Below are 13,906 nucleotides of genomic sequence, written 5' to 3' on the forward strand. Positions count from 1 at the left end.
GGATTGGTCAAGCCCAAGAATTTGGGGTTGCTGTGAGCTACAGCACTCTACCCAGGGTGACAGAGTGAGACTCTGTATCAAAAGAAAAAGAGAGAGAGAGGCTCGGCACCCGTAGCACAGTGGTTATGGCTCCAGCCACATGCACCAAGGCTGGCAGGTTCAAACCCAGCCCTGGCCAGCTAAGCAACAATGACAACTGCAACAAAAAAATAGCCAGCCATTGTGGCGGGCACCTATAGGCCCAGCTACTGGAGGCAGAGGCAAGAGAATTGCTTAAGCCCAAGAGCATAAGGTTGCTGTGAGCAGTGACAGCACAGTACTCAACCACGGGTGACATAATGAGACTCCGTCTCCAAAAAAAAAAAAAAAGAGAGCGAGAGAGAAGCTGTATAAAAGTTTTCATTCTGAGACAGTTCTCATTAAGAACAATGACACTATCATTTTCATCTACCCTCAAATAGAAGAGGAAATGAGTGTGAATAAGCTTATGAGAGATTAAGGCAGATATAAACAGGACAACGGATATGAAGACCCTTGTCAACAGATACTTTGTAGAGTGCTAGAACAGATTACAGAGGTAAATTAAAAATTTTCTTCACAGGCGGCGCCTGTGGCTCAGTGAGTAGGGCGCCGGCCCCATATGCCGAGGGTGGCGGGTTCAAAGCCAGCCCCGGCCAAACTGCAACAACAACAAAAAAAAAAATAGCCAGGCGTTGTGGCAGGCGCCTGTAGTCCCAGCTACTCGGGAGGCTGAGGCAAGAGAATCGCGTAAGCCCAAGTTAGAGGTTGCTGTGAGCCGTGTGACGCCACGGCACTCTACTGAGGGCGGTACAGTAAGACTCTGTCTCTACAAAAAAAAAAAAAAAAAAAAATTTTCTTCACAAGACACTCATTATCTCATTTACTGTTCGCCTCTTAGCTGCCAGTCCACCCTTTAAAAGTTACACCTTTCGACGATTAATGTCCTAGTACATGGTGGAGGGTGGGGGATGGGGAGAGCAGAGAAAGGGAAGGAGGGAGGGCGGGAGGGGACACGGGGTGTGGTACACCTTTTAGGGCAGGACACAATTATAAGAGGGTCCTTATCTAACAAATGCAATCAATGTAACCTGGTTCTTTGTACCCTCAGAGAATCCCCAACAGTTAAAAAAAAAGTTACACCTTTCATTCTGTATTTCCACTCAAAAAGCATCATTTTCTTATTTTCCTGTTGCTCTTTCAAAAACTTAGTCATGTCTTCCACTCCTTTTTTTTTTTTGTAGAGACAGAGTCTCACTTTATGGCCCTCGGTAGAGTGCCGTGGCCTCACACGGCTCACAGCAACCTCCAACTCCTGGGCTTAAGCGATTCTCTTGCCTCAGCCTCCCGAGTAGCTGGGACTACAGGCACCCGCCACAACGCCCGGCTATTTTTTGGTTGCAGTTTGGCCGGGGCCGGGTTTGAACCCGCCACCCTTGGTATATGGGGCCGGCGCCTCACCGACTGAGCCACAGGCGCCGCCCTCCACTCCTTTTTTTCACCTCCCTCATCAAGATTGTAAGACATCACTGACTATATTATTCACCTCTTATCTCTACCTCTTCCTTTCAATTTCCCCTACCTTTGCTATGACTCAGAGCCTAAAGTCCTCTTGCTTGAACTACTGTGAAAGTCTCCTCAGTGGCTTCACTCTGAATAGACTCTCCCTCTCTCTAACACACGCTGACCATTATCAGAGACCAGAAGCCTAATCACTTCAAAGTGTAGCACTTAGCAAAACCTTTTATTGGCTCCTCGTTGCTGATAGAATAATATAAAAATTCTTTTTTTATATATTTTTTATTTTTTTTTAAATTAGAAAGAAACAAGTGACATTAATTTTAATAATATATCTTATGTAATCCAGCATACCCCAAACATTGTCATTTCAATATAATATATAAAGTACAAATATATAATTGTAATCAATATATAATATAAAAATTCTTAGCTCATGGTGGGCAGTGAAAAAGAAATTTAAAAATTAAAAATAAATAATAAAATTGAAATTCTAGACCCCATTCATTGATCTGGACTATCCACGAGCCATCATCAACATAGTGTAGCGATTAAGAGCACAGATGTTGGAGCCAGACTACTTGGATTTAAGTCCTATTAACTCTGCCTAGGATGCAATTCCATTTCAACTGGGCAAACCTTCATTGAGCTTCCAATATTTATAAGGCACAGTGTCAATTGCTATGGGCCTTCAAAAGTGAGTGGCTGTCCATAATAAGTTTATAACCCAAGGGTGGAGAGGATGTATGAATGAAATAAATACCACGACAGAGATACAGACAACATATATAAAGAAATACAGAAGGAGTAATTTCATCTCTAACAAAATCCAGAAGTATGACCTTGCCATATTAGAATTTTGGTAAACATGATGCTATCCCCGTTTCTCCACAGCCATTCCATTCCTACTTCCCATGTCCCCCAGGATTATTATTAGATAACCAGTTCTCTTGACTAATCTCCTTTTGGAAATACAGGCTGCACGAGGAGCCAGTCCTCTCATCACTATGCAGTGATCTGTGTGCTGCTGAAGATCCTGGAGCCCTCGCATGACAGAGATTTGACATCAATGGACAGAGCCCTATCTATGTCACATAGGCATTTTCCATTTCTAGATCAAATACTAAGTCTTCCATGATCTTTCTTGCCGGAAGAAATCTCACTCTCTTTTATGTTTGTTTTTAAGATAGAGTCTCACTCTGCTGCCCAGGCTACAGTGCTGTGGCCTCAGCCTAGCTCACAGCATCCTCAAACCCCTGGGTTCAAGTGATCCTTCTGCCTCAACCTCCCAAGTAGCTGGGACTACAGGCACCCACCACAATGCCTGGCTAATTTTTCTATTTTTAGTAGAGATGAGGTCTTACTCTTGCTCAACTTGGTCTTGCACTCTGGAGCTGAAGCGATTCTCCTGCCTCAGCCTCCCAGAGTGCTCAGATTAGAGAGGCGTGAGCCACGGTACCCAGCCTCTTTTATGATGTTGAAGACTTATCTGTACCTCTATTAGAGTGTTCCCCTTAAAATAGTGAACTTCATACATCTTCTCAGTAAACTATATTTCCCTGAGAGTTAGAATTGAGTCTCATGTTTCTTTATATCTCTCATATATGTTGTAAATAGTGGGCACTCAATTGTGGACTTGAGATCCTGGCTTATATGAAAACAGGAATGTAAAACTTTAGAAAAGAGGTTATGATTTATGTATTGTCCAAAAATAACTACTAATTTGTTTTCAAATGTAATGCTTGCTTGGGGTGGGGGGGTGGGGACAGGATTTATAAATATTCTCTTTTTAAAACCTTCAGTTCTGTCCAGGCACGGTGGCTCACACCTGTAATCCTAGCACTCTGGGAGGTTAAGGCGGGTGGATTCCCTGAGCTCAGTAGCTTGAGATCAGCCTGAGCAAGAGCCAGACCCTATCTCTTCTAAAAATAGAAAAACTAGCTGCGTGTTTTGGCAGGCACCTGTTCTTCCAGCTATTCAGGAGGCTGGGGCAAGAGGAGCTCTTGAGCCTAAGAGTACGAGGTTGGTGTGAACTTTGATGACTCCGTGACACTCTACCAGGGTGTCTGAGTAAGACTCTGTCTAAATAAATAAAATAAAACCTTTAGTTCTTTGCTGAAATTTCCCATCTATACAAGCATATAATTTGCCTTTTCTACTAGATCCTTAAAATATATTTATAAAAAAGATTTTATAATCTTTGTCTGCTAATTTCAACCTCTGGGTCATCTGTAGGTCTGCTTCTATTGACTTTTCCTCCCCTCAGTCATATTTTTTTCTGCTTCATCCTGAGTCTAGTAACTTTATTATATGCTAGATGCTGTGTGTAAGACTGGTAATACTTATAACCCATAATAGGACATGCCCCTTTCTCTGTTAGGCTGCTAGAATCGAGAGCTGAGTCAGCCTAACCTGTTGTAAAGCCAGTGTGGGCTTTGTTGTAGCTTTGGTTAAAGTCAGTTCACTAAATGTTTTGAGAGCAAGGTAAGGACTGTCCTTCCTGCAGGACATGGGATCTGAACATAGTGAGACTCCAGAGGTCTCTCTCTATGCCATCCAGCCCAGACACCAGCTTTGGGCTTCTGTGGAGTTCTCTTTGTTCTGGTGGGCCACTTCTACGTACACAGCGAAGGGTTTTTATGCTTTGAAGGTGTCTTTCTCTACCTTCCTGCCCTGTGTGCTGTGTACTCAATGATGGCCCTGTGCATGTTGGGAAAGTGGAGGTATTTTCCCCAGCTTTCAGCCCAGCCCTCAAGTCTTCAGCTCACTGGCACTATGTCAGTGATTTTCAACTGGTGTGCCATGAAAATTTTTAAAGATCATTAATTAAATTATTTTTGAAAGAACTCTAAAACACATTAAGTATGTTCTTTTTTTAACTTTTTTAAAAAAAATGAACATAATTTGGTTGTGCCACGAAAGTTTAACTATAGATTCAAGTGTGCTGTGAGATAAAAAGGTTGAAAATCACTGCACTATGTACTCAGGGAAGCCTCCTGGGAAAGGTTTAGGGGTAGGTTGGTACCTATTTACTCTGTAACTAGACCTCCTTATGGCTGTCCCACATGCAGCCTTCTGAAGTTTGCATGAAGTTCAGCTTATTTTCTCCCTATCATTTATGGTGGGCTTGCTTCTCCTCTTGCCATACCCTTGAGATAAAAACAGCCATGCATTCCATCTGTCCTAGGAATGGTTCATCCCTTTCTGGAATTTAGTTTAATTAGAACACTTTGCATCCTTAGATATCTATTTTGTAAGTTATAATGTTTATCCAACTTAGTCTTATTGTTAGGGTGAGACTGACAATGTATTGACACTGAACTATTTCCCTTCAATAAATTAGTCCCTTGAATGCCTTTAGAATAAATATAGCCCTTCATCTAGGGCTGTCATGAATGGCAACTGATTCCTCCTCTTGTTTTCCCTCACACTTCCTAGCACTGGTAACATAGTCTAAGGAACACTCCAGTGCACCATCTCCTCTGTAGGATGAAAAGAGGGACTGTGAGGATTCCAGCTTCAATGAACACTGATCTGTTTGTATCTGTGCAGACACGTGGCAATGCACGAGGCAGGGAACACTCCTCCCTCTGGGAAAAGCACCAACACTAACGTAGCCTTTGGCTAGGACTGGCCACCCCTCCCAGACTTCTCTCACACTGTCTGCTCCCCACATTTTAGGTCCCGCTATTCCTTGGAACTTGAATGGCCAAGGGAGCTTGCAGGCAGCCAGAGGGCTAAGGGTGTGGGCTAACTAACTGGAAGGGTGGACTGGCTTGTGACTGCATAGGAAAAAATCCTTATTCCTTCTTATTGCATGGTTCTCGAAAGTCAGACTTGAATGCTGAATTGGTTCTCCTTCTATCCAGAATATATATATTCCTGGTGAATTGGTAACCAAGCTTTTCTGATTATTTACTACCGATGGATAAGAGCTGTGTACATGGAACCTACTTTTTCTTCTTTTAGTGGAGAAACACTGAAGTATAATAGGCTGGTTTTTAGAGTTGGGTTTTTTCCTCCCATCTTGGTATTATTTTTGCTCCCAGGTAGAGTTTATGAAATTGGAAGGCTAAAATTATATCTGCAGGAGATGCCTGGGACTTCCTGCTTTCCCATCTAGGAGAGAGAACAGCTATCTTTATCATCTAAACTGGAAACAGGTTCTGAGACAGCAGGAAGCTGTTGGACCACACAATGTACCCTGTTTCAGGGGACTGAATCCCTAAGCCAGAGTCAGAGGTGAAAGCCTTTTCAGTCCCTGTCACTGTGCCAACAAGGTACGCAGCATATTTTATCAACTATACAGACATCAAATGTGGCAGAGGGCTAAAAGAACACCAATAGCCACAACCCTTGATAGTGTCTCACTTCCTGGAGTTGACAAATGGTGGCCTAAGTTAGTCAGTTAAATAGACTACAAAGTGTGAATAAGACCCAGGGACTCAGAGCAATCTGATGGCCAAAATGAGTAGAAGGTTAGCAAATGCCATAAGCCTGGCTTTAGGTTCCCCCAAAGATCAGAATGTCTATGGATCAAACTGAAAATGAACACTGTTCATAACTCAAGTATTTTAGATAAAGCTGTCACTTGAATGGTTCTGCAACTAGAGGTTTTTCATGACATCTGCCCTAAAACTGAAATTACTCTTAGTACTTTAAGAGGACAGGGCAAAGAATATATAAAGCTGGATCTAGAATCAACTCAAATTAGAATTAAAATACATAGAGACTCAAAACTAATCTGTCATCTTGAGGAAGGTAACCTTATTGGCTAGAAATGGGCCAGGCTGACCTCAAAGAATACATTTCTATGGACCAGAATTTATTCCTAATACTGCTCTCATCTTGAAAATTTCTAGAACTTTCTTGTAACTATACCAGGCTAGAGTTAAGATATAGCTTTCCTTGCTTCCTACTTCATTAATACTTACTCTTGCCATCTATGATGAAATGTAATACATTAAATTATAAGAAATTATTGATCTTCTAGGCCCACAATGGTCAAACATGGGTACTTTCATATGATTCAACATCAAATATGTTTATAGTTATGTCCTTTGGAACTTGTTTGCTACCAAAGTGTGATAGTGGATTCTAAACTCTTGATAGGAAGTAAAATCTCAGTTAAAGTTATGAAATCTCAGTCAAATAAAAAGCAAACAAAAAAACAACTTGTCCCAGTCTAAGGCTAGTCTGGTACATCTGAACAAGGGGATGTGGTTTGGACTCCCCTCAATCCAAAGTTCCAAAGAAGTACCATTCTTTTTTTTTTTGGCTGGGGCTGGGTTTGAACCCACTACTTCTGGTATATGGGGCTAGTGCCCTATTCCTTTGAGCCACAGGTGCCACCCAGAAGTACCATTCTTTACTGATCTTTTACATTTTTTTTTTCCTTCTTTATCTTTTACATTTTTGATGTAGTTTGTGTATTTGGCCCCTCCAAATCTCATGTTGAAATATGATCACCAGTGTTGGCGGTGGGTGTGGATGGCTCATGAATGGCGTTGGAGTCCTCCCCATGGTAATGAGTGAGTTTTCACTCTATTAATTCATGAAAGAGCTGCTTGTTTAAAAGAACCTGGCACCACCTCCTCTTTCTTGATTCTTCTCTCACCATGTCACCTGCTCCCGGTTCATTTTCCTCTTTGGTCAGAAGCTCCCTGAAGCCCTCACCAGAAGCAAATACTGGTGACATGTTTCTCATACTGTGAGCCAAATAAACATCTTTTCTTTATAAATTAGTCTCAGGAATTCCTTTATAGCAATGCAAAAAGGACTAAGAAAACTTCCTTCAGGCCCATTGCTATAAGTGAGATACTAGGTTGATAAGTCAGCCCAGGCTTCTCCAAAGGTCACTCAGATAGTCCTGGAGGTGAATGTCCCAAATGAGAAAATCAGTCAGTGATATTTCTTCTCTGGTCCCAGCAACAAGTGTATTCTCTTGTTTTCCTTTGTTGGGGGGGGGCGGGGGGGAGAGGATCTACCTCTTTGTTAATATGGTAGCCACTAGTCATATGTAGCTACTGAGTACTTGGAATGAAGCTAGTCTTGATTGAGATGTGGAGTAAGATTTCAAAGCCTCAGTAGAAAAAAAGACGTAAAATATCTTAATAATTTCTATATTAATTACATGTTAAAATCATGTTTTAGATTCATTGGGTTAAGTAAGACATATTACAATTAATTTTGCCTGGATTACTTTTTTAAATGTTTCTACTAGAAACATTTGTGACTTGCATTACATTTCTATGGAAAGTGCTACCCCAAATAGGAAACTTTTGGTCAATGAAATGGCAGCTTTGAAGAGCTGGGGTTCATTAGCTGCTACAGTAGTAAACCTTTGGTCCATGACCAGACAAAGCTATGGTTTGCTGTTAAACTTTAGCAGATTCTTCTCTTGATGGCACCAAATGTGGAAGAATTGTTAGGCGCACACACTGAATTATTAGCCAAGAGAGTATTCAAGAGTCAGTTGAAGAGGATAAGTGATAAACAAACGAAAAAGTAACAGAAGAGTCAGAGTGAAACTGGGCAATTTTGTGATACTCAGTTTTGAAAATGAATCAAGACCATGCAGTGGTTCTCAACCTGTGGGTCGTGATCCTTTTTTTTTTTTTTTTGTAGAGACAGAGTCTCACTACTTTATGGCCCTCGGTAGAGTGCCTTGGCATCAAACAGCTCACAGCAACCTCCAACTCCTGGGCTTAAGTGATCCTCCTACCTCAGCCTCCCGAGTAGCTGGGACTACAGGCGCCCGCCACAACGCCCAGCTATTTTTTGGTTGCGGTTTGGCCGGGGCCGGGCTTGAACCCGCCACCCTCGGTATATGGGGCCGGCGCCTTACTGACTGAGCCACAGGCGCCGCCATGTTTATTTATTTACATCTTTCCACCTAGAAATCCCACTTCTAGAAATCTGCCTTATGGAAATAATCAGAAATGTAGGTTAAAAATTGCACATGAGAGTATTTCCTCAAACCGTGATCCCTTTTTAACAATGAAAATACCTTGCGGCATTAGGAAGGTTGAGAACCTTGCCATCCTTGATCTAGAGAAACCAACATTCTGTTCAAATACTGCCAAAGTTCTTAAAGTCACTAACCTCTCCTGCTCCCATCCCCATGTGGCCTGAGAAGACTCCAAGAGAAGGGGAGTACGGTGTCTGCTTCATTACAAGACTGTGGTTTGGCAGTGATCACAGCAAGCTGGCCTGATCTGGCCAACAAAGGCAGGGAACAGGAGGAAAGATGAGTTGCACAGACTGAGAGATTCAGAGGAAGAGAGGGTGGAGTAGGAAAGAAGCCAATGTAAATTTTTTTGAGCTAAAAGTTTGCCAATTCTTAATCAAGGGTGAAGGTCACCAAAAAGAAGGGACGCTTAAAGAACAAGGTAACCAGAGTCTTATATGAAATTGGAGGATGTTTACCATTAGGAAAATTTATTTGGCACCCTCAATGTATTGGCAATAAGCTCATACTATTCTAGTTTTATAAGAAAATGAATGGTTTCAATGATTCGTTAAAGACATTTCCTACGTGCCAATTTTAATCACAGAGCTATTTGATTAATTTGTTAACTCTCAAATGTTGAGGCTAATTTCATAAACGGACCATGGGTGGGGGACCCTCAAATTCAGATTTAAATCCTACAGGTTGCTTACATGGCACTATTGGTACCATTAAAAAAATCAGAGAAAACAGTACCACAATTTTGGATCATACTATTTTGGGGTATCTGTTGCCATCTAAGTGATAGATTCTTACTCAGACACAACTAGGAAGATTATGAAGATTAGTACCACACAAATTTTTTTTTTTTTTTTTTAAACAGAGGCTCACTTTGTCGCTCTTGGTAGAGTGCCATGGCGTCACAGCTCACAGCAACCTCCAACTCCTGGGCTTAGGTGATTCTCTTGCCTCAGCCTCCCGAGTAGCTGGGACTACAGGTACCAGCCACAATGCCCGGCTATTTTTTGTTGCAGTTTGGCCGAGGCCAGGTTCGAATTCGCCATCCTCAATATATGGGGCCAAAGCCCTACTCACTGAGCCACACGCTCTGCCTGGTACCACAAATTTGAAAATATTTCTTAAAGATCAAACCTAAGGAAGAAAATCATACCCTATTGCCCTAACCTGTACCTTGATTGTTCTATTCAATTCTGAAATCATTGATTTCCACTGTTGCCTTTTTCTTTTGAGTCACCCAGTTATAATTTCTATAATTACTGCCAAAGTTCCCTATGGAATTTAGAAAGAGGTTAGTGTACAGGGTCACTGTACCACCAATACAATGGGGCCACCTTAACGTGCCTATACTAAGAAAACTTCTACTATTATTTCCAATGATTTTTTTGTTTGTTTGTTTGACATAAGTATCTTACTTTATACCCTGGGTAGAGTGCCATGGCATCCTAGCTTACAGCAACCTTAAACTCTTGGGCACAAGCAATCCCCTTATCCCAGCTTCCCATTTAGCTGGGACTATAGGTGCCTGCCACTATGCCCAGCTATTTTTTTCTTTATCTTTTTTTAGTAGAGAGAGGGTCTTGCTCTTGCTCAGGTTGCTTTTAAACTCCTGAGCTCAGGCAATCCACCTGCCTTGGCCCCCCATAGTGCTAGGATTACAGGCGTGAGCCACTGCATTGGGTCTAATGATTCTTCATGTAACAGTAATGTGAAAAACTTATCTATTTGGTTACAACTTTAGTTCCCCTCAACTGTTCCTTGCTGAAATTTTAACCACCTTCAGTATGCCCATTTTAGTTCACTCTCCTTTCCTATAAGGTGTAAGTGTTTTTAGCAGTAGCAGTAGGACCACAGGCCCAGTCCTAGGCAGAACCCCACTCAGTCAAAATAAAGCCATAAATTTCTGTGCTTGTTCTGCACATATACCAGCTCATCAGTGGCAAAGAATGTACTTAGAGAGAACAGTCTACAGGCATGGGATACTGAATTGGTCTGGAGAACTGGGTGCATGTGCAAACATGCAATTTTCTGGTTATCTGATCTTACTGTCAGATTCTCAAATGTGTCTATGACCCAGAAAATTTTCTTTACATTATCATTTTGCCTCATAACGTTCTGCTTGAAGCATTGCCTTCTTGATTCTGGCATTTAAATTTTTGTCTTAAAGTTAAGAGAGGTTCTTAAATTTAGACCATTGTTATGGACTGCATTACATCCCCTCAAAGTTCATATGTTGAAGCCCTAACTCCCAATGACTATATTTGCAGACAGGACCTTTAGGCAGGTAATTAAGGCTAAATGAGGTCATGAGGATGCTGTGTTAATAGGACTGGTGTTCTTATAAGAGGAAGAGACACCAACAGCAGACAGAGTCTCACTTTCTTGCCCCTGGTAGAGTGCTGTGGCGTCAAACTCTTGGGCACAAGCGATTCCCTTGCCCCAAGTAGCTGGGACTATAGGCACCTGCCACAGTACCCAGCTATTTTTAGAGATGGGGCCTCACTCTTGATGGGGCCTCATGAGCTCAAGTGATCCACCTACATCCCAGAGTGCTGGGATTACAGGAGTGAGCCACAGTGCCCGGTCTTGAGAGAGCACTCTCTTTTCATGCATGCACAGAAGAAAGGCCACATGAGGGAGAGCACAGTGAGAGGCAACTGTTTACAAGCCAAGAAAAGAGGCTTCAAGAAACCAGCCTGGATGGCACCTTGATTTTGGACTTCTAGCCTCCAGAACTGCAAGAAAATAAATCTCTGTTGTTTAAGCCACCTGGCCTGTGGTATTTTGTTACGTCAGCTCAAGCAGACTACCACAACTATAGGTGATAGCTTATTTATTTACACATCAATATCCCCACTGGGCTATACTGGACATTGACCACCTCCATGATTCAGTATAGTTTTCTTTTTTTTTGTAGAGACAGAGTTTCACTTTGTTGCCCTGGGTAGAGTGCTGTGGCATCACAGCAACCTCCAACTCCTGGGCTTCCGCAATTCTCCTGCCTCAGCCTCCCGAGAAGCTGGGACTACAGGCGCCTGCCACAACACCCGGCTATTTTTTTTTTTTTGTTGCAGTTTGGCCGGGGCTGGGTTTGAACCCGCCACCCTCGGTATATGGGGCCGGCGCCCTGCTCACTGAGCCACAGGTGCCGCCCGATTCAGTATAGTTTTCAATTCAGACATTTACTACCACCAGATTTTTGATCATAATATTGTATGTATTGTCATGACTGCTTGAAATAAAATACCCAAATCCATCAGCTAGGCACAGCAGAAGCTATGGATTGAGAAAAACCAAAGAGTCAAGCAAAGTGGAAGGAATTATCATTGGTGCTTTGACTTGGCAGCAAAATAATGCTGGAGAAATTCCATCTTTTCTATGATGAAATCAGGTTCTACACGTGCTCCTATAATGACATGATACACAATTATTCAGCCTGCACACAGCTTGGACAGCATTTTGTGGAACAAAATGGATGCAATTGGATTAGAGGTATCAACATATTTTATTGGGATCTTAATGTGGGAAAGGGTAATTGCAGGGTTTTGAGGAAGAGACAGAGAAGTGAGAATATAAGGGGAAAGACGAGAGACTGTTTCCGAGGCGTGGGTTAAAGCTTTGCCATGTCAGCTGGCAGGACCAGAGCAAAGAGTACAGAGCAGAAAGTTGAGCTGTTCAACGGGAGTCTCCTTAATTAGGACCAACTGTGGGTGAGGAATGCTGAGTCGGCTGGCCACAATTTGTTTGCGTTTTCTCTAGTTTCAGAGATTTCCCTTTTTGTCTGCCCCAAGCCTTTTCCCTCCTCTACTTCTTTCACAGGGGTGGGAATGAAAAAGCAAGGCACCTTCTCCTCCTTTTTAGATCTTTCCAAGTCAGGAAATTAAAATTTTTCAGAGTAAAAGATAACGAGGAATCTCAAAAAAAAAGAAAGGAAGAAAGAAAGAAAAGAAAGGGGAAAAATTGTCAGGGATGCCATCAGATTTACCTTCAAAGGAAAAAAGGCAGCCCTTTGGAGCAGGCTTGGGAATATTAAATATGTACTTCAATCTCCACTACTCTATTACTAGAATTAGTATACGAGTCTTGGCCTTGACTTCCTCCACAAGTAAGTCAACACCTCCTAACCAAAATGTTTAGAAAGTTGAGTATGAGGGAAAATAATTCTGATTCTTGGTCAAGAAAACACCTTGAGGCAAACTAAAAAGTCACAAAATTAAGGTGTCAATTGGTATGAGTGATCTTATTTTGAGTTTCCATATTTTTATCAGAGAGGGCTTGAAGGAGGCTCTAAGAATAGTCAGAAGGGTTCTGTTTGTAACCAACATTCCCTTCTCTTTCTAAAACCAACACAGATGCCCGATTTTAGACTTTTGGAAAGGGATGAAAAATGATATTTGATTTACAATTTCATGAGCTACTTCCCACTTTTTTCCCACTGTCTCATCCATATTCTTCCCATGATACTTCCTTAGGAGTCTACTGAATAATTCCGAAATCCCTGGCTAATTGAAAGGAAATGATACAGCATTTGCATTTTGGCATCTGCTCTAAACCAATAGGAAATAAGAGACAATTGCCACTATTCTAAAAAGTAAGAAAGGCCAGGTATGGTGGCTCACACCTGTAATTCCAGCACTCTGGGCGGCCAAGGTAGATGAATTGCTTGAGTTCAGGATTTGAGACCAGCCTGAGCAAGAGTGAGACCCTGTCTCTAGAAAAAATAGCCAGGCATTGTGGCGGGTGCCTGTAGTCCCAGCTACTTGGGAGGCTGAGGCAAGAGGATCACTTGAGCCCAAGAGCTTGAGGTTGCTGTGAGCTGTGACACTTGGACACTCCCAAGGGTGACACAGTAAGACTCTTTCTCAAAAAAAGATAAAAATAAATAAATAAAAAGTAAGAAAGGTTCAGGTTATAGGCTTAGAGTAGCGGTTGGCAAATATTTTTCTATAAAGGACCAGACAATAAATATTTTAGGCTTTGTAGGCCATAAGACCTGCAACTACGGAATGCTGCCATTGTAGCACCAAGCAGCCATAGATAACACGTGGACAAATGAATATAGATCCATTCCAATAGAACTTTATTTGTGGACACTGATATTTGAATTTCATATAACTTTCGTGTCACAAAATATTATTCTTTTGTTTTTTTCAATCATTTAAAAATGTGAAAACCATCCTCAGCTTATGAGCCATAGAAAACTAGGCTTTGAACTGGACTTGGCCCAGCAGACCAAAGTTCAGCTGTCCTGGGGCTAGATCAAAAAAGACCCTCTAAAAATGAAAAGAGATAACAATGAACTGACAAGTCTCAGCTGGAAAAACTAACTGAGGACTAAGAACGACCCCTTGAATTTCCACTTTTATTCCTCCTTCAGCGTCATTCTGAGCTAACCTGCTCAAT

At 41.9% G+C, this 13,906-nt stretch overlaps 1 protein-coding gene and 1 long non-coding RNA gene across 4 annotated transcripts in view; one reads left to right on the forward strand and one right to left on the reverse strand.

Moving 5' to 3' along the window:
* Positions 1-13,906, reverse strand: part of NAV1 (neuron navigator 1) — a 276,840-nt gene that overhangs the window by 50,074 nt on the left and 212,860 nt on the right. The gene's annotated exons all lie outside the window — the stretch shown is intronic.
* The window catches only part of LOC128596707 (uncharacterized), a 49,536-nt gene continuing 47,574 nt past the window's right edge, over positions 11,945-13,906 (forward strand). The window contains exon 1 of the long non-coding RNA XR_008383127.1: positions 11,945-11,995. This is a non-coding gene — a long non-coding RNA (uncharacterized LOC128596707). The remainder of the gene's footprint in view (positions 11,996-13,906) is intronic.

The sequence above is a fragment of the Nycticebus coucang genome, chromosome 10 (assembly GCF_027406575.1).
Source record: "Nycticebus coucang isolate mNycCou1 chromosome 10, mNycCou1.pri, whole genome shotgun sequence".
Lineage (NCBI taxonomy): Eukaryota > Metazoa > Chordata > Mammalia > Primates > Lorisidae > Nycticebus > Nycticebus coucang.